This window comes from Ambystoma mexicanum, chromosome 5q, assembly GCF_040938575.1.
Source record: "Ambystoma mexicanum isolate Mex_15411 chromosome 5q, UKY_AmexF1_1, whole genome shotgun sequence".
NCBI lineage: Eukaryota > Metazoa > Chordata > Amphibia > Caudata > Ambystomatidae > Ambystoma > Ambystoma mexicanum.
In genome coordinates this window covers 888,271,472-888,295,099 of record NC_090933.1, presented here as the reverse complement: position 1 = coordinate 888,295,099, position 23,628 = coordinate 888,271,472, and the positions used below count along the sequence as shown (strand labels likewise).

At 48.6% G+C, this 23,628-nt stretch overlaps 1 protein-coding gene across 2 annotated transcripts in view; it reads right to left on the bottom strand.

The window, feature by feature from the left end:
• PLEKHF2 (pleckstrin homology and FYVE domain containing 2) overlaps nt 1-7,154 on the bottom strand; it is a 232,646-nt gene extending 225,492 nt beyond the window's left edge. The window contains exon 1 of one of the 2 annotated variants that reach the window (XM_069621391.1): nt 6,897-7,154. The gene's annotated coding sequence lies outside the window, so the exon portion shown is untranslated. The remainder of the gene's footprint in view (nt 1-6,896) is intronic. The other variant, XM_069621390.1, reaches the window with a different exon arrangement.
• Nucleotides 7,155-23,628: the final 16,474 nt, after the last annotated feature.

Below are 23,628 nucleotides of genomic sequence, written 5' to 3'. Positions count from 1 at the left end.
GGATCTAGCATTTATTAAGGCCATTTTGAGGTTGGCAGAGTGGACAGTGGTAGGAGTTTTAATGGATTTGCAAGGACTAGTTTTGGTTTTGGCTAGATTCTGCAAGGTATCTGAGGCTGTTTTATCAAGATAGTGGGGTACTTTAGATTTGGAGCAGTTATTATTTGGCTGGTAGTCCTGTTTAGATAGGACATTCGCTCGTGTTCATGGAGGTGAGGTAGCCTAGCTCGAAGTTTGTTATTCTTTTCTGTGAATGGACAGGGTCTGGATGTGGTACTGGTCATGGTCATTGGAGCGTGGTTTACTGTGAGGCAGTTAGTAAAAGGTAGTCTGGTGGATAATTATTATAACTGATAAAGAGGTTTGGGCAAGGTTTCTTATATTCATATTTGCAGTAAGGTGCAAACGACTGTAGTCCAATTTGGTCGGCAGTAGTGTGCTGTGTCGGGAGCAGGTAGAAGCAATACAAGGTGGGCTAGTCCCGCATAGGGCAGTTCACAGTAGGCAGCTCAAGGTAAGCTAGTCACAAAAGGTAAAATAGGCTAGTTCACTGTAGGCAGCTCAGGGTAGGCTGGTCACAATAGGCAGGTGGGCTAGTACCGGATAGGGACGTTCTCAGTAGGGAGGACAGATATGTGGCTCATAAAGTCTAGTTTAGCCTGGTGCAGCATATAGGTTTTGCAGGTATAGTACAAGAGAATCAGATTAGCAAAGGAGAGCAGATATAGCGTGAGAATGCATGCAAATAGCTCTCAGGTATCTTTAGTAACCGGTGATAGTGGCACAAATTAACAATACAGCATTGCAATGCTATAGTGCATGGTGTCAGGCAGCAAGTACAGTGGGGGCAGAACAATGGAATACATAATACATGAGAGTGCTAGTAGGAAGGCGTTAAACTATAGTTAAATCAGGTATAGCGTCAAAGTCATTTCATGGGACTATAGAGAGTCTTGGGGGGAATCTTACCAGGTTGCATGGCAGCACGTGAAGGCTGGAGGAGAACGGCAGGGCTTCTGGCCCTGGCCTCTGAAGCCTCTAGACAGGCAATGATCCTTGTGAAGATCCTTAGTGGGAGGGCTGGCGTTCGCCTGCCGGCGCACGATTTGCCCTTAAGAGGGGTGGCTGGCCAATCGGAGATCATGTGCTCAGGTTTGTGGACAAAGTTAGGCAGCATCGATGAGGAGGCCGGTAGGCCATTTTAGACAGGGAACACCTTGTGTGTTCCAATGGAGGCCCAGCTACAAAGTACAAAAGGAACGTTTGCAGGGCAGATCTTGTACCAGAAATGCATTTACTGCTGATCAGGAACCGGAATGTAGAAATATCACGCAATTTCCACGTGTGTTGGGTGCAATGGGGTTCCTCTCAGGAAGGGGTGGTAAATCAGGCAGGGAGCATAGCATTCACCAGGTGGGCTCATCGTTGGTGTTGGTGCACTGCTCCTGCAGTGGGGAGGGCTCCTGCGCCTCCGATGTCGGGCGTGCACGCAAGATGTTTTGCGCAAAAAGTAATAAAAACGGTAACTAATCACAATAATAATTAACTTTAAGGTAACAGAACATTTGTAAGGCAGAAAAGCAAAATCTGAATTACTATAAAGAAAGAGGAAAAAAGTGAAAGACAGGGTAAGTACCTGTATGGCTCGCAAGAGCAAGTAAGTAAGTAATTTTGAGAAAGCTAAAAAAAATATTGGGTTTTTCATTTACACTTTTTGTTGTGTGTTAGATTCTCTCCTGAGGAACCATGAGAAAAGACCATGGGGGAAGCACGTGTTGAGAGAAGAGGGAACTAAAGTATAAATGTGATTTTGGAACTTAATCACATGAGAAACAAAGAATGTGATCAAAAAGGCGTATTAGAGAAATGAATGAACTTGAACATTTGGAAAATAAGCAATGTGAATATCTGGATATTATTATTTGAAGGAATACATTTTTGACAAATAATTTACCATTGGAGTTGAACCCGTTAACAAAAAGGTAAACCATACAGTTAGCGCACAGCAACTGGGCACAGTTAGGTGTAACTAGTAGTGGAGTCGATTGAATCAGTCACAATCAAGGTGCCCTAGCGTGCAGACTCGAATCATTGACCGAAATTACTGAATATAAGCCACTGCACCACAGGAAAGGTCAGTCGTTAATTATTCTTTGCAACAGTGTTCAGTACTGCATGAGTGACCATGAGACCTGTAACAGGTTTATACCACTGCTATGAGCACATTACAATAGCGGGTAATATGTATGGGAAGACGAGTTTACATCTACACAGGATAACCAAAATCTAAGGGCACAGCACATAATTTCCATGCACCATATTTTGACTGTGCTATGTTTTTAAGACCACTTTAGCTCACCGTCCACAGCATGGGCGAATTTACACAAAATGAACATGTGATTAGCTTCTCTAACCGATGTCATTTCATTTTAGTTAAAGATGGTTTTGATTTGTTGTTCTCTCTCTCTCTCTAATCGTTGTATTGTTTTGTTTTAAGTTGAACTGTGGTTCATGCAATTGAACCATCATCTGTATTTTGATACATTTATCCTACTGTGGTGTAAAATACCATTGTTTTCAAACAATTGCCAATATTATGGGGAAATTTGCAACAACATAATGGCAATCTATTATAACCATCTGACGGTATGTATTAATGGATTTTTATTTGTATTGGTGATTTACTGAATCAAAGCTTAAACTTGATCAGACTGAATGATAAATGCCCTAATCAAGGACTTTTATGGTCCGAAATGCATTGGCATAACCCTGCAGCCGTAAATAAATAATTTAGAAACATCTACAACTTATGTTTATTATTCTTTTACGAACAAACTTTGTTAAGAAGCAACAAGCTTCAAAAAGGAAATGGTTTTGGCCATCATACCACTATCTAAAAACTGCTGCAACCACTTGAATGGTAATAAGGGAGTGCAGCCCACACCTAAAGCTAACCAGCATTGGTCAACTTTTTTGTTAATACTGTTTAGCATGCCCAGCATGGAGTCATGATACTGCGGGTTGCACCCCACTCAGAATTGTAGACACATTGAACCAATGATTGAACTTTTCATAGTTAAAGAAGAACCTACTCTAAAGTGGTGCCCGCTCCCTCTCCTTCGATTGATACATGTGCATTTCACTCCCTTTTGTCAATGGACTATCCAAGTTCATTTTGCGAGAAGATTCTCTGCATAAGCGTGCAAAGTTTCACCTTTTTTGCATTTGATGTAAACCACACTCCTCGTTGAGCAGAATTGGTTGTTCGCTAGATGTCTGGAGTTGCCACATCTGTAACATTTGGTCTCTCTGCCACTTCACCAGGTTTAACGAAGCATCCAACAGCGCTTTCATGTGTTTGCACTTTGTTATATATATGTAGCTGCGTGTTCGATGTTACATGCTATTTATACAGACTCCTCGGCCGAGAGCAGAAGTGTTTACTAAGACAGGGCACACAATTGGCACTAGACATTAGCCATTGACAGTTGACTTGGTGATTAAGAAATGGTGTGCTGGATGTATATTAAGAAAGAAGGTGGCTGGTCACTTTTCATGGCTGGCTAGTAGCTTGTAACTTGATGTTTAACTCTGGGGAAGGAGGCGTTCCTTAATTTTCAGGTGGTATGTGCATCTGATTAGTTGATTGCCGATGAGGGGTTAGGTCAGCAAAGTCATGAGTGTGGGTCAATCCGGGCAGGGTAGCAACAGTTCTCCACTGGTTCTTGGAACTTTGTACCCATTTGAAGAATTTGCGCCTCTCAAAATGTTTGTCTTGTAACTTGAGCCCAGTATGGGTGAATTCACTCATCGTCCGCGCCCTCCTCCACTTCTGGTAGGTGGTCAAATGCTGTGCTGCCACACACCTAAGTTGTCCAGCAGAAACATTTCCTTTCTTGCTGCTGAGAACTTTTTCCCAATTAGCGATGAGATCAGTGTCAAAAATGTTAACTCATCCATAGTATCGGAGGGGGTGTGGTTCAGGCAAGAAAGGTGGGGCTGGGGCCATACAAGCTGCAGCCATGGTTCATTCAATTTTACTCAGTTACCAGAAGAAGGTTTCTTAGAGTTGTGATATCTGAATTGTAAATACTTGCAATCAAAACTGCTCGCAACTTACACCCAAGCATTTTTATAGTGGTCTGTACAACATCGAGCACAAAACTGCCTTTCCTGCTCAAGGAGCAGGCTTTGACGAATTCTGCTACGCTGAACACTGCAGCCAGGCAGTGGAGCGGAGCAATGTGGAACCTCCTTGCGCAGTGTAGATTACAGTCAAGATAGCCACCGGCGTCAACGTCAGTCTCAATAATGGGAGGATCCACCAAGCCAGGGGAAGCATGTAGAGGTACAGCACTTATACCACAGAGGGTGCGTAACCTAACTACAGTATGAAGACATTGGGCCAGTTCAAGGAAATGGGCAGTAAGGAGGTGGGGTCAGAAGGTTTTATGGTAATTTTAACATGTCCGATTTCATTGCATGCTAAAGCTGCAAAAACGAACCACTTGTTAACGCAAATTTCCCCAACACATCAAAATGCGCACACACATTATGTATCACTATTAATGTGCCGCACAATGCTTTTTCGGGCTATAGCAGGGGGTTTTGACGGTCACCCCTTCTCCTGCCCTCTCACTTGAAGCTACGAATCAACAGCAGAAGTTAGCATAGACTCTTCATTTAGCTTCTAATACACCAGAACAAGAATAACCCACAAAAGTCAGGTATGAAGCGGCACAAGATGTTTTAAACAAAAGAACTAAGGGCATAAAATCGAAAGGTGCCACAAATCTTGTAAAAGCTGCAATGAACAGTTAAATCAAGAATACAAAAATAAAAAATAATAGACTCTTCATTCATCAACCAGGGGCAACGTCTCCTTACAAACCAAAGGCCGTCCGGAACCTCCCCAGCACTCAGGGTTCGACCATTCTTCTTCTGGGTGCATCATTCCAGTAGCCTGGCCACAATCCAAACTATAGGACAGAACATTTCTCATCCTTCCAAGTTTCTTGGAAGATACCTCTCCCAAGTTCATCTATTTAACCTTTAAAAAAATAATATAAAGTCCCTACAATGAGACTTGAACCCCACCATCTATGTGGCTATTTCACAAGAAAAGAGGAGTTATGGGAATATCATAACAGTCTCCAGAACACACACTTCAAAATCAAAACCAATGAGCAAGTTAACTATTCCAACGCATGTCCTGTAACGTGGGCATACAAGCAACCCCACCCCCTAGTCTGTTAAAATCACTTAACGGACAATGCAGCAATTGGAAGGTTATGACCAAATTCGTCAAACCTTCTTATGAATTTGTGACAGGAGCACTGATGCCTAACCTTAGGTAAAGCATGGAGGTCTGAGCAGGTTCCCAAATGAACAGCTTCTGCTCTAAACGTTCTCTTAAGCACCTGGAAGTAACGGCCCTGATGCAACAAAAAAAAATGCCCTTTTCCGTGTGCGATTAATAACAGCTACAAACTTAAGCAAGCTTAATGTCTAAGAAGTTAACGGCTATCAACATTGGAACTTTATTTTGTAAAAGCCTAAATGCGTATCACGCTTCTTCAGGGTTTCACGTTTCATCTCCGTCTGGCCCCATTATTAAAACCCACACAGACCACTGATCACGTCTAAAAGCTCTAACACCACCAAGGTAACTGGTGCAGTATTATTGCACTCTTGAGCTACATGCCTGCCACCTTCAGTCACAGGTTCGAATCAATCCAGAGATAATTCAGCCTTTTTACTTACGGAGGTCCTAAACATAATACCATAAATTTAAATTACAGCACCTATTATTACGGCGCTTGGAAATGGAAGGAATTTGACAAGCACATACAAGAAAACATTTCGGAAATTAAAAATGGAGAAACGATTTTAGGAACACAAACATATTTACGATCTCTATCCATTGATGGAAGGGAAACCTTGTGGAGAAACAATTACCAAGTGTTTCTAAATATTCATCCTGGGTGTTTCCCAAAACGTTGGCATTCATGGAAGCGTTAAGTAAAGGTTGATCTTGGGTTATTGCTGCGTGTTTCTCGAAACATGCAACCGACTGCCCGTTTCAAGGCACAGCCATTTACACGTAAGGCGTTAGAAACAAGCTGCCCATATTTTTGGGTAAAGAGTAAACAATACACCACGAAGGAGAAAAATAGTGACAGTTGCATTCCCGGGCTGACGTGCTTTCCGCGCTCTTTCACTAAGAAAACAAGGGGGCATGCGGCAGTAGGCTTATAAACTTGCATTGGAGTTTGTAATAATGAAGCAAAACGAGCACATTTTGAGGATTCCTATTTGAAACAATGTCAGTGTCATCAAAACAAGCAAAACCATCAAGGCTAGAAAAAGAATCACCGACCGAGTCTGACAGCTCTCCTTCCCCTCATGGAGATGAAACTGCGACTGTGAGAATACACATACTAGCTCCTTTGGATTAACAAATCGCTAAAAACGTTTCCGTAAACACTCCGCTCCTGACCCATTTGGAATCAGTAGTTGTAAAGGCTAATGTCGCACAAATACATCACGCACACAATGCCTCATCACACAAAAAAAACATGTTTTTAGCTTGCCAAACGGAAATCGAAAACTCTTTCCACGGTTGCAACAAGTTTCTACAGTCCCACAATGGCGGCGCCAGTATTGCTTATACACCGAAACATGACAGCGGCGAGGATATAAGCGGTTAAGTGGAAATCATGGTTTAGTTACCACGTTGTAATACCCCCAGATACCTAGTATTGTATTTATTTATCTATTGTGCAGCAGCACCCAGACTTTCTGGGCGGCGCCTACCTGCTACATGCAGTACAACTACCTAAAACGAGAACCGACAGAGTCTAAAAGCACAACAGTGGCGGAAGGATACCACTTACCAAGCAAAAGCTGCACGAGTCGATCGTCCTCGCGGGAACCGCTTGGCCACGTTTGTTCGCGTCCCCTATCTAATCAACGGTCAGGAGACTCCGTGTGGTGTGATGTGTGTGTCCTCGCTCCCAACAGCCACCGCCTGCCTCACGTGCCTCTCGAGGACTTCTTCCAGGCTCCAGTTCAATTCCACAGTTGCATCCGCCATGTACACTCCTGTCAACAGAACTGACAGTGGGAGGAGACAGTAATGGAAGGAGCCCGGGCAAAGGGCCTGGAGTGGCGACCACGCCTTCGATCTTGCTCACGCAAGGAAAGGAACGGTGGCTGGTTAAACATTGCGAAGAAAAAGTGTGCAGAAAAAAGGGCGGGTGTTTTTTTCTTTTTTTTAACAACCATTTCAAATTGTATTTAAATTTCGTTGAAAGTGGAAACGACATGATCCTGTCGACTAACGTAGGAATTGTATGTCTCTTGTACATTACCTCAACGTCCCTCTTCCTCGTCACAGTACTTGCATTTGAGGTTTACCTCTCCATGCATGAACTCATAACCGTTCCTCTTAAGTGCCCCTAAAGGAAGGAATAAATCTCCCTCAATCCCATAATCCTCAATTTCTTTGCTGCCATCATCACACAATGAAGAGAGGGTCCCTGGGATGCCCCTCCGGACCCCTATAAGCCTGACACCCCAAAGAGGCAGAAATGCAAGATTCCAATCACTGTTTGGCCAGCCCAAGGATGGGCAGTGGCATGTACATATGGGAACATATATTCTCTCAGACAACCATTCAAACCTTATCCAGCTCACGTCTTCATGGATACAGGTGCCTCAACACTGGACCTGGTTGACTAATGATATATATCTTGCTGTGCTGATGTCATTAGAGACACCACAACATAGTAACGTTAGCCACGAAGCAAACACGTATCCCTGCACAAAGTTGCACAGACACATAGGTGCACACACTAGGAACATGCTTGTGGTGCTTCCCCATTAAGGAACGTGCACACGGCAGCGTGACATTGCACGCCGCTGCGTGCATTATAAATAAAGGGGGCGTTCCCAGCCGCGGCAGTGCGACCGGGACCCCCAAGCAGAGCAGGCATGTCCGTGTCAGTCTGTGGGTGCTGGGGTTTTACGGGCATCACAAATGGGGGTACTCACAGACTCCCAACAGTGGGGACGAGGTTGGTGTAATGCCTGGGCCCGGCGGTGAAAGTTGCTTCAATTATTTTCCCCAAAACAGAGACCGTTGAAGATTTCGTTTCACGCCATAGGCTGTGCTGAAACCATGCGGCAGGCGGCCATCTTGAATTTCGGGCAGTGGACACTCGCAGAGCTCCAGTTCGACCTGCACGAGGCATCCATGCCCAATTTTTGGAAAAACTGACTGCAGGCAGATATACCTGCACATCCATGCCCAGATTTTGGATTTTATTTTATTTCTGGGCCTACTACGTCGAGTGAAGGCGAGGAGAAGGGGTGAGATGACTAGGCCTGCTTAGCCCTAAACCTCCCTGGCTCAATTTTAGGGACATCCGTGCTCGAACACAGCACTGCTGTAGCTGAGGACTTCCATCTTCATCGTCCTCTTCATTATCATACCTAGCTGCTGTGTCTGTGTGTGGGGCACACTGTGGGTGTGGAGTCCTGCCACTCATCATCATCATCATCATCACCACCAGGTTTGGACTTGTGTTGCCTGTGTGTGTCTGGACTGGTGGCCAGTGGTTCCCAGGAGGGGACTGAACTGTGGTAGTGGGAGTGAGTTGAGGCCCCCCAAACGTCACGCTGGTGGTACCTGTGCTTTCTAACCCATGAATGTGCCTGCTGACCAGGACGGTGGGAAGCCTGCGGACCTGCAGCAACCTCAAGCCCAGCAGTTGCCTCAAACTCCACCAGTGGCACAACCAGTTGTGCAACAGCCCCCTCCAGCCATGGCGCAAATGCGAGCCCCAACGGCACTGCAGCCCATCCCGGAGTTCGATGTCTCAGGCCCACCATCCAGCCTGGGGCCCAGATGGAAAAGGTGGGTGGACCGTCTCGATATGTACTTCAGGGCCACAATGGAAACAGACGATGACAGCAAGCTTGCCACCATGCTGTATGCGGCTGGACCTGCGGTGCAGGAAATCTTCGAGTCACTCCAAACTGCTGACGGCTCCTACGCGGCTGCAAAGACTGCGCTTCAGGCTCATTTTCTGCCCCTCGCCAACGCTGACTATGAGAGGTTTGTGATGTTGTCAGCACGGCAGAAAGAGGATGAGACTTTGGACACCTTTTGTGGCCGCCTCAGACACCTGTTGATAGCATGTGCATGGGGTGATGCGTAGAGTGGCCGAGTGCGTAGAGTGGACGAGTGCGTAGAGCGGGGTGAGAGCAGAGAGGGGGTGAGTGCGGAGAGGGGATGAGTGTGTAGAGGGGGAGCGTGCCTAGATGGGGAGCGTGCCTAGATGGGGTGAGTGCGTAGAGGGGGTTAGTGCGTAGAGGGGATGAGTGCGTAGGCGGGTGAGTGCGTTGAGGGGGCGAGTACGTAGAAGGGGTGAGTGCATAATACGTATGAGGGCATAAAGCAGATAACTGCCTGGAGCAAACGAGCGCATAGAATTGTGTATATAGACATATATAGTATGGTTTGGAATGCAGAGAACGTTCAAAAAAGCATATTACTCATCATATCTCACCATCACGCTTACTCTCTCCTTTACATCACCACTCAACTAGAACACAGATACTATGACACCATTCGGTATAACTGTCCTCATACCAACATCCGCCGCTCACTCCACATCATTCTAAGTAAACACTGCTGGTTACACACCCCCAGCTAAGCGTTCTTCTCAGGCCTAATGCAGCCACATCCGGTCTGGATAAACCCAGCCGGAGCGAACACATACTCCTGATCTCTCAACCACCTCACCTACAGCTAAGAAGCAGCTATCACACGAATACCGCACAAGCTGCACACATACCCGGTGCTCACACGCACCTTTTGATTCCCTCTACTCTCTCTACTGACCTGAACTTCGGTTCCCAAGGGCGTACAACCTACCAGCGCCTTCAGACCATACCAATGGTATATAAGGCGCTATATAAATGCAAAATAACATAACATAACATGATCTGGACTATGCTCATTCAGGCGTGCTCCTCAGGCAAACTGAGACGGGAGGTGTTGAGAAAACCAGGTACCACGCTTGCTTGCATCCCGGAGTTGGGACGCTGCCATGAAGTGTCTGAAACCAGGGCATCCAGGATGGAGGCTGGCTCACGCTCGGTGAAGACTGAAGAGGTATGTGCCATGTGGCAGGGTGGCAGAGGTGTCAGAAGACCTGGATCTGGCCTCTGTGACAGGGGCGGAAGAGCTGGTGAGTCGTGCCAGAAGTGTGGTTAACACTTGCCCCACCCTGCTGAGTGTCCTGTGGCTGGAAGGACTTGCGGAAGGTGTGGCCTCACGGATCACTATTCCCGTGTGTGCAAGGCAGCCCTGCCTGTGATGGTGCCCAGAGGCCTGGTTCCGTCTGGGTTCCTTCGTCAGAACAGCCCCCCGAACGTGGCCCAAGTCGACCAGGGCGAGGAGGGTGCCCCAGCAGAAGAGGAAGAGAACATCTTTTTCGTATCGAGTGTGGGGGTCCTCAAATCGAAAAACAGACGCCAACCGAGGTGTGTGGTGGAGGTAAACAAGTCACTGGTCCCAGTACTCGTAGACACGGGTGTCTCAGTCAATGTGATGGCCTGTGGACATTATGATGCGATGGACACACCTCCCAGGTTGGTCAGCCCGAAGGCCCGTATCTTTGCTTTTGGGGGCTCAGAACCCATCCCGCTGGATGGCGCGTTTGTAGCAAAAGTGGAACATAATGGCTCACAAATCACTGCCCAGTTCTATGTCACGCCGCTGAGCATGAATACTCTTTTGAGTTGTGCTGCAGCAGAGGCCCTCGGCATTGTCAGCTTTGCCTACTCTGTATATCTCGAAGACATCAATGATCTCCTGGACAAGTATGCCACTCTGTTCCATGGGATTGGACAAATGACTGGTGACCCGGTGAGGCTGCACATCGACAAATCTGTACAGCCCACAGCCCTGAAACATCGGAGGGTGCCTTTTCATCTTCGGGAGCAGATAGAAAAAGAACTGGACAATCTTGTAAACTTAGACATCACCGAGAAGGTGGAGGGTCCAACTCTGTGGGTGTCACCAATTGTCGTGGCAAGAAAACCTAAGCAACCGGACTCCGTCCGCATATGTGTTGACATGAGGCTACCCAAAAAGGCCATCAAGCGGGAGAGACACCTTACCCCAACCATCAACGACATCATTGCGGAGGTGCAGGGCGCTCGGTTTTTCTCCCAACTGGACCTCCGGGCCGGATATCAACAGGTCGTCCTACACCAGGAGTCAAGATATATAACCATGTTCACCACCCACCGCGGACTCTACCACTTTAAGAGACTCAGTTTTGGTGTGTTATCGGCAGCGGAGGTGTTTCAGAACATCATCCGAGGCACCCTTGCTGACCTGGATGGCGTTTTAAACATTAGGGATGATATCCTAGTGTTTGCCAGAACTGAGGAGGACCACCTGCACAAGCTGGCAAGGACCTTTGAAAGACTACAATCGCTGGGCCTCACGCTCCACAGAGAGAAATGTGAGTTCCTGCGCCCGTCCATTGAATTCTTGGGATTTGTTTTCAAGGAGGGAGGTGTGTCGCCAGATCCAAGAAAAGTTCAGGACATTCAGAAGGCCCAACCACCCAAGTCGGTGTCTGATGTGAGGAGCTTTCTTGGCATGGTAACCTACTGTGGACGCTTCATTCAGAACCTTGCCTCAAGATCTGAGCCTCTGAGGGCCCTTACAAAGAAGGAAACAACCTGGCAGTGGGGCTCCCTCGAGCAGGCAGCCTTCGATGATATCAAGAGTGCCCTCACGGCTGAAGATACCATGGCGTTTTACGGCCCCACTTTGCCGTCAGAAATCATCGTGGACGCTAGCTCTTTTGGCTTGGGGGCCGTGTTGACACAAGTCGATCAGGATGGCAGTGTCCACCCAGTGGCTTATGCCAGTAGGGCGCTGTCCGACACCAAACAGCGGTACTCACAAATCGAACGTGAGGCTCTGGCAGTGCTATGGGGTTGCAGGCATTTCAGGCTCTACGTCCTGGGCCACCCGGTCACTGTCGTAACAGACCACAAGCCCCTGCTTCCCATACTGGTGGGGTCCTCGTTCAAACCACCGGTGAGGATAGAGCGATGGATGCTTGCCCTCCTGGAATACGGGGTTACTCTCGTATATCGGCCAGGTCTGAACAATGCAGCAGACTATTTGTCCAGACATCCCGGTATGAACGGCGGGGAAGGGCAGGACACATGTGCCGAGGAGGCGGACGATCATGTTCACATGGTGGTGGAGGCGGCTACCCCCAATGCCATGCCCCTGGAGGATCTGGAGGCAGCTGCAGCGTGTGATGAGTGCTTCCAAATTTTGAAACAAGCCGTGCAACAGGGTTCATGGAAGACGGTGCTGGAGTCCCTGGCCGAGCGCACACAAGAAGCCAAGATAGGGCTGGAGCAACTGTGGAAGGTGAGGGAGGAGTTGTTCTCAGCTTCCGGCCTTCTGGCGACCGGATAGTCGTCCCCCAATCAAAGGTCAAGGACGTGATCGCTCTGGCCCACCATGGACACCAAGGCGCCGCGAAGACCAAGGCTCGGCTACGCCTCAAGGTGTGGTTCCTGGAGTTGGAGTGGAAGGTCGATGACTTTATTGCTGCCTGTGCCTGGTGTCAGGCGGCGTCTCCTCTGCAAAGAGAGCCGGCGATTGAAGCAATGCCCCAGGGCATGCGAACCTGGGAAGTGGAGCACACAGACTTTGGATCTACCCCGCTGGGCACCCACTTCCAGTCATGGACGAATACTCTCGATATCCGGAGGTAGAGTTCGTGGACTCGGTGGCCTTTTGAGAATGTGGTGGTGGCCATCTAGAAAGTGTTTGCGGCCCACGGATTCCCCCACACCCTGTCCAACATAGGAAGATGACCCCCCCTCTGGCCGCGGGCGAACGGAGAGGCAGAGAGGCTGATGAGGACACTGAACAAGACCTTCAGGATAGGCCAGGGACAGTGTCTGCAGAGGGCTCTTTACCAGTTTTTGCGAGTGTATCGCACTACCCCCCTAGCGTCCACGGGAGTGGCGGCAGCTGAGGCCCTATTCAAACGGTGCCCCAGAGGGCTGCTGCCTGAGGTGGGGGAAAAGGAGCTCGGGGTGATTGATGACCAGCAGGTGGAGATGGATCGCCGGCTGTGGATCGAGCAGGAGAACGCCAGGAGAGGACTCCGCCCGCAGCGACTGGAGCCGGGAGATGAGGTGCTTATTAGGAACCGACATCCCCATGGAAAGCTCTCTCTCCCCTACGAACCTGAGCCACTTGATGTGGTGGCTGTCAAGGGGTCCAGGGTGACGGCCTCGGACGGGAGGTTGGCCGTCACCCGGAATGTGAGCTTCTTTAAGAAGCTAGGGGACCCCAGAACGGAGCCTCCCCTCGAACCAAACCGGATGGAAGTGCCTGACGAGGGGGGAGGCCAACCCTCCATGCAGATAGATATACATACTGTCAGAAGCCTTTCCTTTTCATTAGCAAAACGCAGAAACACAAGACAGCAAGAGCTGCAGAGAAAGCTTGCATCTGCTTATTGCAACTAACCATATGGAACTACAGGGTATGTAAGGAACTCATGGTGGCAACATTAAAGACAGATACAAGTGATCACATTTCAAGGATGTCATATTGAACTATAAATGTAAGGTGGAAAAACACCTAACCTAAATCTAAGATGGGAGCAAGCTTCGACCATCAAACAAAAAATAAGGCAGTCCTTGTGGCGTTGTGTCAAAATAAAAGGCCTATGCTAAAAAAAAAAAAACATTGCCAATTCCTTACAACTAATCACAAAAAGAGTGTGGGATAGGGTTTTCAATAAAGAAAGAAGTGTTCACAAATGATAAGTCAGGATGTGATTGCCAGGGGTCTCCCTTGCCCACGTTTTGAGCACGGGACAAAGTGGATCTCATGAGTACAGCACACGCTCAAGCTTTCCCAGCACAAGCCGACAGTTCTGTACCAGCTATCAGGTTCCTTGATGGTTAAGTCTCTTTTCAATAAAAAGTCTCTTGCCTTCGAGGCCTGATGTATCCAATAAACAAACACAAAGTTCTGCTTCACGTAAACTTTGGGTGATGGCTTCACCCCGGGGTCCCCCTCTTCTGGGCGTTGACCCTTCACAAATCTTATTCAACAAATCAACTAAACAGTTCCTTTTCTAATGAAGTTTGGGGGATAGCTTTCCACCTCTGGATCTATCTCCTTCTTTCAGGCTCTGACCCCTTTAAAACGTCCGCCTACCTCTTTCGGGTTTACTGTGACTTTTCTTACTTTCACGAGTCTTACTGCCTTTTCAAACAATTCTTCAGGCTTCCCTCTGCTGGGTTCACTCTGGCCAACTTTTAAAACACACTGTTAATTCGCTCATTTCACCAAGTGCGATTAAATTTCCTTACCTTCGCAATCATCTGTCGGTCAAAGACTTTTTTGACGGTACAGAGGATTTTACAAGACCCCTGTATGACCACTTTGACCTCTTTTCGCCCCCTCCCAAGGGCTTCTGGTTACGGTAGTTTCTATCATCGGGTAATAGCCCAGAGTTGCCTGCCTGAGCATCCACGTGGTGCCGGACACCAATGTTGCCGTTTTTCCCCTTTTTTTCTCAATAGTTTCTGTATGCGTCTTCAAAAGTTCAAATTAGCCATTGGCTATTTATCGTTCAGCACAGTTCGGGTTCTTATAGGCTCTTCGCTCGGCTGTGATGAACTGCTTGGCTTTCTTCTCCGACGAGTCAAGGTTGGTACCATAGGGACCTGCGTCTCTCCCCGGCTTGGTTGTCAGCAGAGGAAGGTCTCATATACCGTAGACATCTGCTGCAACACACGCTGGCTATTTTTCGCAGGATTAGGATTCCCTTTGTGTACGCTTCACAGGCCTTGGTTGGAAAGGGCAAGGTTTCTTCTCCCCTTGTTACCCTTTCAGTCTGCGCCGTCTTTCCCCTCCTCTTGAACTGCCGTGCTAAGTTAGCTCTCACGTCCTGCGGTCTGCCTTGCTCATCCTGTGCTCTTGTGCTCCACCTTTTATCCCTGTGGGGAAGGGAAAGGGCCGTCGAGTGTGTGTGTGATTCTGGTCAATTGCCTGACTTTGCCTGACCCTTGTATCGGGAAATGTCAGGTAAACAGCACTGGTGTTAGTCCGTTGTCTTTCGTGGATCCGATAGCGATGTCTGTGTCCTGGCCACCTAGACGACAGATCCCCGGGGACTAGCTACGGAGAACCTTCAGGTTTCTCACAAGTCATATAAGGAACCTAGAAGAGCCAAGTACCACTAACCCATAAGGAAAATAGTACAATATAGACATATATAAATCATAGCATAACCATAGTAGGAGTGCATGAAACGACAGGCATCATACTAAGGGCCAAAGGAAAACAGATTTCATAGCACACTGTCCAGGGCTGGTGCTCGCAACCAGGGTCAGAGAGGACGCTATCTCACAGATCCTTTGTAGTCCCATAAAGTGTCTCTGCAGGCTCTGCAGGTTTTAACTTTCTAAAACCCCCAACCCAACACCCCCCCTTTTCCCAACTAAAACAGTTCTGAGGTTGTTTGTGACTGAGGTTTGCTGGGTATCTTAGTCCCTCTAGTTTGGGCTTATTTAATACTTTAGCAGGCGTCAGCGTTTCTAAGAATCCTGGGTTTGTAGTAGTGAGGTTCTTTATCCTTTACCAGTTCCCGAAAGGGTTCCCATATTGGCAGGAATTTGAGATATCTACCAGACTTCAGCACGCAAATCTTCTCCATTGCCATATTCCCCATATTTGTATCCACCATCACGCAATTATTGGGCCCTGTACCATTTTCGATCCCTGAGCCAGTGTCAGTCTTGCAGCCGAGAGAAGGTGCGTGATAAGCATGGCTTTGTGCCACCTTGCCGCATATGTATTTTCAGCTACTGCTCCCAGCAAGATGACTTTCGGGTCATATGGCATAGTAATTCCTGTCATTGCTTTTAGGTGTCCCAGCACCGCTTTCCAGAATATCACCCCCTTAGGGCAAGTCCACCACATGTGGTAAAAGTCCCCCCTTTCCCCACATTCCCCCCAGCAGAGTGAGGAATATTTAGCGTTTATCTTATGCAGTCTGCTGGGGGGCATGTACCATCAGTAACAAACCTTGTAGGCCAATTCCTTAATTGCAGTGCATCTAGAGGTTTTATGTGCTCTCGCCCATATCCGCCCCCATTCTTCCACCATAATAGTTTCCCCTAGGTCATTTTCCCAGCTAGTTTTGTACTGTAAGACAACTTTCGGTAGGGCTTTGTCCAATAATTTGTAGAGCCTAGAGATTCCTCTCCTAGCTGAACCCTGCTGTAGTGTCAGTTCAAGACCTATCAGGGGTCTATTAGCTGCTCTTTTGACAGTCGATGTGTGATCAAATGCCTTATCTGAGGGTATATGTATCTTTCGTTTTCCCCAATAAGAAATGTTTGTTTGCATTCCTCAAAAGACAGTGGTTCCCCATCCCGGTACATGTCTGCCAGGATAAAAGTTTCCGCAGCTACCCAACCTTCCCAGAATTTTATCTGAAGTCCAGGGGTGAATTTGGGGTTGTATGCTAATGGTGAGTGTGGGCACAGCCCACGGTGAATGTTACTCTTTCTTAACTCATTGTCCCAACTATTAAGCGCCACCCTAGTAGCTTCAAGGAGTTTTCCCCCTGACAGGCATTTGTGCGGTGCAAAGGTACATAGTGTTTTCAGAGGGAGCGTAGTGACCTCCTGTTCTATTTGGAGCCAGCCCAGGTTGCTGTCTTGTGCTGCCCAGTACAGCATAGGTGCTATATGTGCCGCCCGGATATATCTCTCTACATCTGGTATTCCCAGACCCCCAAGGAGGGGGGGGGGGGTTGCATCATAATTTTCTTCTGAATTCTGGACCTTTTACCCTCCACACAAAGGAAGATATAGCGGATTGCAAAGTTTTAGAAGCCCGGGGCGGGATCTCTACTGGGGCTAACGACATAGAGCATACTGGGGAGTAGGGTCATTTTCACTGCTGCTATTCGGGCAAACCAAGACAGCTCTTGGTTGTCCTATCTGCGCAGGTCTTCTTGCAGCTGTTTCCATAGAGGTTTAATGTTTACCTCGTATACATCACTAGTTTTCCCAGTCAAGCAGACGCCCAGATATTCTAGTAATTGCTTTTCCCAGAGAAGTGGGAGTGACCGTTCGAGCTTAGTGATCACCTCCCGTTCCTCTGTTATATTCAGAGCCTTTGATTTTACGTAGTTTATGTGGAACCCTGAGACCTCTTGCAGTTTCTGCATTACTCTAGGCTGTGTGTCCCCGGTATTTGACATGAAGAGCATGACATTGTCTGCATATAGGGCAATTTTATGTCTGGTTCCCCTGCATTTTACCCCCTCGTTAGTTTGATCTTGTCTGATTTGTGCAGCAAATGGCTCCATTGCCATTGCCAAAATTAAGAGGATAAGGAACAGCCCTGCATAGTGCCTCTCTGTATATTGATCTGGCCCGAGCCTAGCCCATTGACCAGAAGGTTCGTAGATGGCATCCAGAAGTTTGCCAGTATCATGTTTATGAAAGTCGATCCACATCCTGGCTGGGAGTTCGGAAAGACGGACAGAGCATTGGCGAAAAGTAAACAGGGAGGCTCGCCAGCAGCTAGAAAGGCAAAAAAGGAAATGAACAAAAGCACAATAGTACAAAGGTATAACGAGGGAGTGACAAAGTCAATGTAGCTGGAATAGTTTTACCAAAGATAAAGTGAAACGAGCAGAGCGGAACAAAAGATTTCCTAGTGTTGCAACATGCTGAGGGGCAGGGCCAAGGACGTGATATAGGAACCACTTCAGTAAGACTAGACTGCGTACCTGGGCTCAGATGGCACACTAATGGTGGAGTGTCCACTGTGTCCAGTACTTCCAAGCACCAGCACCAGCCCTCATGACAGTATGCCTTCTTCTCAGGGGATCCTCCCCGGGTTTACCCGGGTGTAACTGGTGAAAACGTTGAAGGCATACAGGAGCTGAGATATTTGTTTGATGTTCCCATGAGTCTTCCTTTTAGGAGTAGCCTTTCCATCTCACTAAATACTGCAGTCTACACTTCTTGTACCGTGAATCGACTATCCGTTCAACTTCGTAAACTTCAGGGGTCGGATCAGTTACATAGGTACGGAGGGTCCTTTTTCTCTGGTGTTCATCCGGTCTAAAAGGTTTCAGTAAGGAGGCGTGAAAAACCGTCAGTAGGTTGGATGTTTGGAAAGAACCTGCAGGAAATACACAGAGATGCCTGCCATAAGTACAAAAGAAAGGTAATATCTTGATGGCTAAATATGTGGTATTGTTATATGCAAATTCAGCCATTGGCATAGCGAATACCAATTATCTTGTTCTGAGTTGGCAAAGCACCTAAGGTACTGCTCCATGGTGGCAATTAAACATTTGGTCTGTCCATTAGATTGGGGGTGATAGCCAGAGGTCAGAGCCCTTTAATTTCTAATAAGTCACACAGAGTCTTCCATAATTTGGATATGTATTGGGTACCTCTGCCCGACAGTATTGTTTTGGGTATCCCATGCAACCTCACCACATCTCTAAGAAACACTCGAGCCAACTCTGAAGCAGAAGGAACATTTTTTAGGGGCGAGAGATGAGCCAGCTTGCCGAAATTGTTGACTTATAATTACGGTGTGGTTCTGAAAAGGAGGCAGATCTACCACAAAATCTGTAGATATATGAATCCAAGGTTCTGTGGGCAATGCGGCCTGTTCAAGAAGTCCGATGGGTCTTGCTGTGGTACTCTTGCTTCTGGCACATATTGGATAGGATAACACATAGGGTTGGAGGTAAGGGAAAAATGATGCCGGTAAAGGATTACCGGCAACGCTTACCGCTACGGGCTATTCCGACCTAAGACACTGCTTAATAACGTTAATAACTGTGCCGCTAATAGCGGCATTGGCGCGGGCACGCGGCCCATCATACCGCCAATACCGGCATGCTGCTAATGGGAGGAAATCACAAGTCAGGCGGACAAGCAAATACCAGCATCATGAAGGAGCTAATAAGGGATACCGGCAGAACCAACCGTAAAATGCTATGTGCAGTGTTCCCAACTGCCACAGGTGCACACAATCAGCACAGGTGGAGGCAAACAGAGTCTGGACCAGTACAAAAGGAGCGCACCCACACACCACACCCCTTCCCACACTAAGATGATTCCGAAAGTAGTAGCAATACTGGAGCTGGAGGACATTGTTGCATTGCAACACCAGCAACAACAATAACAGCAACAGCAGGCACCACAGAGGAGACGCAGGAGGAGAAGGAGAGTGAGACAGACCCAGCATGCCCCACCAGTGCAGCCAGCGGTCCCTTGCATCAGAGCCAGTCCTTTCAACCTAACCCCGGAGCAGATCCACACCCTGTAACGTCTGGATTGGGACACCATCACCATCATCGTGGACATAATACATGACGACATTGTCAGCCTCATTGAAATACACACCGCCATCCCTCCTCTACTGAAGGTAGTGTCGGTGCTCCTTTTCCTTGCCACAGGCACCTACCAGCACACAGTGGGGCACATGCATGGCACATCACAACCCTTATTTTCTTGCATTCTGAACCAAGTGCTATATGCCCTCCTCAAGCACACAAGGGACTACATACCCCTACCACGGACTCCCCAGGAGATTTTTGATGCAAAAGTTGCCTTCCATGCACTGGCAGGCATGCCAAATTGTATAGGTGCCCTCCACTGCACCCACGTGGAGTTGGTGGTCCTGCATGCCATGGACGTGGTGTACCGCATCCGCAAGCAATACCACTCCATCAATGTGAGCATGGTATGCGACGCCAGCAAGATCATCACACATTGTTGTGCCCGATATCCTGGATCAACTCATGACTCTATGGTCCTGCGGAACTCCACGCTACCATGCTACATGGAGCGACATGCTGGACGACGTGCCTGGCTGCTTGGTAAGTTGCATGACAGGCACATGGCACTGAAATGGAGGAGAGATGCACACACCACCATGGTGTCAATGTTGATGTGACAGCACGATGTGCACATCACCAAACACTGCCCCAAAGCATCCCAAACAGAACATGACACCCAACTCCCATAGGAATTAAGTAAGTTCGACACCTATCACAACATGACAAACAGTAAACCACCCCACATCCCACAACACATGCACCACTCATCAGCGGACCTCACCCTCCGTAACACTATCCAGCAACATGCAGTGTATATGCACTATGTTGCTGTCTTCAGCAAATCACCACACAGGACAAGCATCCATGGGAGTACATTGAACAGAACCACCAAGGGAACCCACTGTCTGTCACAGGGCTGCCACAACCACAGGAATGCTGCATGTCACCATGGGAAAAATCAGCGCTGAAAGCCTAATATTGCAGAGCCTACCGCCAACACTTCCAGTCAGTAATTCATACAGAACACAACACATCACATATTTGACACGAACACAGCTGTATGCATACACAATGCATGAGCAACAATACGGCAGTGCACACCGTGTATCATCATGAAGATGCAAGCCACACCATTATTCCATGGCACAGGAGACATAGAGGGCCTAACAATGGCATGCATACAACCAGAGACATGTGCATGTGACCAACGATAACCTGCAGGCATGTGTGACTACTACAGCTGTCCATCATGAATCCACTGACATATACCTTTTATTGCCTCCCATGCATGTGACAGTGGCTATGCCTTGAAGCCGTGGCTCCTCAGCCCTGTCCGAAACCCTCAGAACAGGCATGAGGAAGACTACAATCAACCCCACACCCGTACCTGTGTGTTCATTGAGCAGACCTTTGGCCTTTTGAAGGCACTGTTTCGAAGCCTTAGCCGGTCAGGTGGGGCACTCCACTACAGGCATGAGAAGGTGGCCAAGATCATCATGGCATGTGTCGTGCTGCACAACATGTGCATCCGACGGAACGTGCCCCTGCCCCCTGACATTGAACTGCTACCACCTGGTGATGATGAAAGGGATGAAGAAGTTGTGGCTGCACATCATCGCGGTGCCGATGCACAGGAGGGATGTGCTGTGCGTCAGTCAGTGATTGCACAATATTTCTGACACACATGGCTGCAGAGGGTGACATGATAGTTGGATGGAGGGCACTGGGTGGGGGTACATGTACACTATGCACTGCATATGAATAAATGACACCTGCGCAATGATGGATGTCCACTCAAGTCATTTTTTAACACAACGGGTGTATTGAAGATTACAATGAAAATGAAACTGTACTAACCCTCCACCACCCTCACCCTACTCCCCCTCCCCCTAAAACTCCCCCACACACCCTCACCCCCTCCCCCCAAAACTCCTCCACACACCCTCAACCTCCCCCCCCCGCTCCCACACTCATGTCCCAACAAGTGTCTATTGCCTTCATCAGGCTGGCCAGTCTACTTCCTGCCACTCCCTGCACCTGGTGGTGGCATGTCCGGGCGGCACAGGGTGCGCAACGACCTGCGGAGTGGGCTTGTCTGTGTTGAGCTGGAGGACGATTGGGTGGCCGCCTGCTCCATTTGGGGGGCCAGACGCTCAGCCTCCAATGCATCAGCAATGCGGCCGAGGACCTGCTGCAGGGCTGATACCTCCTCACACAGTCTAGTGTTTTCGGCAAAGATCTTGCCCAGGGAGGCAGTGTTATCGGAAATGATCTTGCCCAGAGAGGCAGTGTTTTTGCGCCACTCCTGCCTTACCTGGGCATTGTCACTCACAAATTGTCACACCAGGGCAGTTTGCTCCTCCTGCCGCTGCTGCCCCGCCGGTACACCTGTGGAGGTGGAGGGTGCTTGGGTGTCATGTACAATGTCTATCGGCTCCCCTATGGGATTCATGGCCCCTTGGTTGAACTCCCCCCAGATTGCTCCGGTGTGGTGGCTTGGTCGGACTCCAACGATGTGAGGTGTGGGGATGGTGCCGGACTTGGTGTGCGGAGACATTCTGAGGGGACGTCATCAACGGGCACCCACACCTCTTCCTGCACCTCCTCCTCAGCCAGGGGTGCTGTGGCTGCCGCCTCCCCGACTGAACTGGACTCTGCTGAGTGTGTTGCTTCAATTGTGTCCTGTGCCAGTGTGACTGGTGTTGCTGGTTCTATCTCGACGACCCTTGGTGGCACCAATGCAGTGGCATCCGGAGGTGGTTTACTCTGTGGTGCATGGCGAGCCTTGTGTTGGGCTTTGGAGGTTGAAGGCCTGTTGGCCTCATCCCAGGCCCTCTTCCGGGGTGTGGTTGGCTGTAGGGGTGAGTCCTGTGCCTCGCTGTCATGGTCTGAGCCTGTGTGGGTCGAAGAGAGGGACGGCATGAGTGATGGTTTGATAAGCATCATGCATACATTTGTATAACTGCTCATCTACACAATAGAGCGTAATAGGCAGTTGAGTTTGGATGATCCCATTGCTCGCTATATGGGTGGGTAATGCAGGCATACGTTGGGGTCACTCATGTTGAGGAACACGTATGCTATGTGACATGCATATTTGTTGTGGCCTGCATGCAGTGTGACTTATGCCATTAACGTCTTAGTGTGGTTTGTGTAAGGTATACCATTGCCTTGCTGCAGGCATCTGCATGTGTCTGTGCTGCTTACGACAACTATGCTGGAAATGTGTGTGCATTGGGCCATGGCTTGCTTCTTTAAACAGACATATTGGTGGACTATCATCTGACTCTGCATTACAGTGTTTTCTTAGGACACTCACCTCCGTCCGCAGATGACGTGGCCCCACACTCCATGTCCCCCACGCCTTCAATGGCCTCCATGCCGAACAGGCTTGCTCATATGTCCTCCGACCGGGACAGCTTTATGGGAGAGCTTGCTCTTCTGCCAGTTGACATGGCCTGGCTCCTGTTGGCTGAGAGGATGTTGCGGGCTCGCAGGCGCAAGTCATCCCACCTCTTTCTTCAGTCCTTGGTTGTGCGGGGGGTATTGCCAACTGCGCTTACTTTTTGCTCCACTAGTGCCCAGATCTCCTTCTTTCTGAATATGGCCTCCCTCTCAAGGCTCTGGGCAAACACGACATCTGCATGTTCTTCCAGGGTTTCCGCAAGCATGGTCAATTCATCTTCATCAAAGCGCTTCTTGCGCTGGCGGGAGAGGCCCTTTTTAACAGCCTTGGGCATGGTGGTGTTGTTATGGATTGGATTTCTCACACAGCAATGTCCTACAGGTCCTGACTGATGAGGATGGCAATGGATTGTGTTTTTAAAGATGGCCGCCGTGCTCTTTCCCGTTCCTGTGCGATGACGCTGCTTCCGGTTCCGCTTATTAACGGTCACCGTTATTGGCGGTCACCGCTAATACTGTCTTGTGTCATGCCGGTAGTGCAATCTGCGCTTTACTTGATGGCACTAAGAGCCTTTTTAGGGACTTTAGCGGCATGCCGGTAATGTCGTTACCAGCATGGCGCAAAGCTCATGCCGTGAGGTCGTAATAGCCCTCTATTAGCGGGCTCTGACCTACACGGACATGGTATTTACTCCATGCCGGTATGGGCAGTTACTTACCTCCAAACTCTGAAACAACCCCCATAGTCTTCTATATCTCTGAG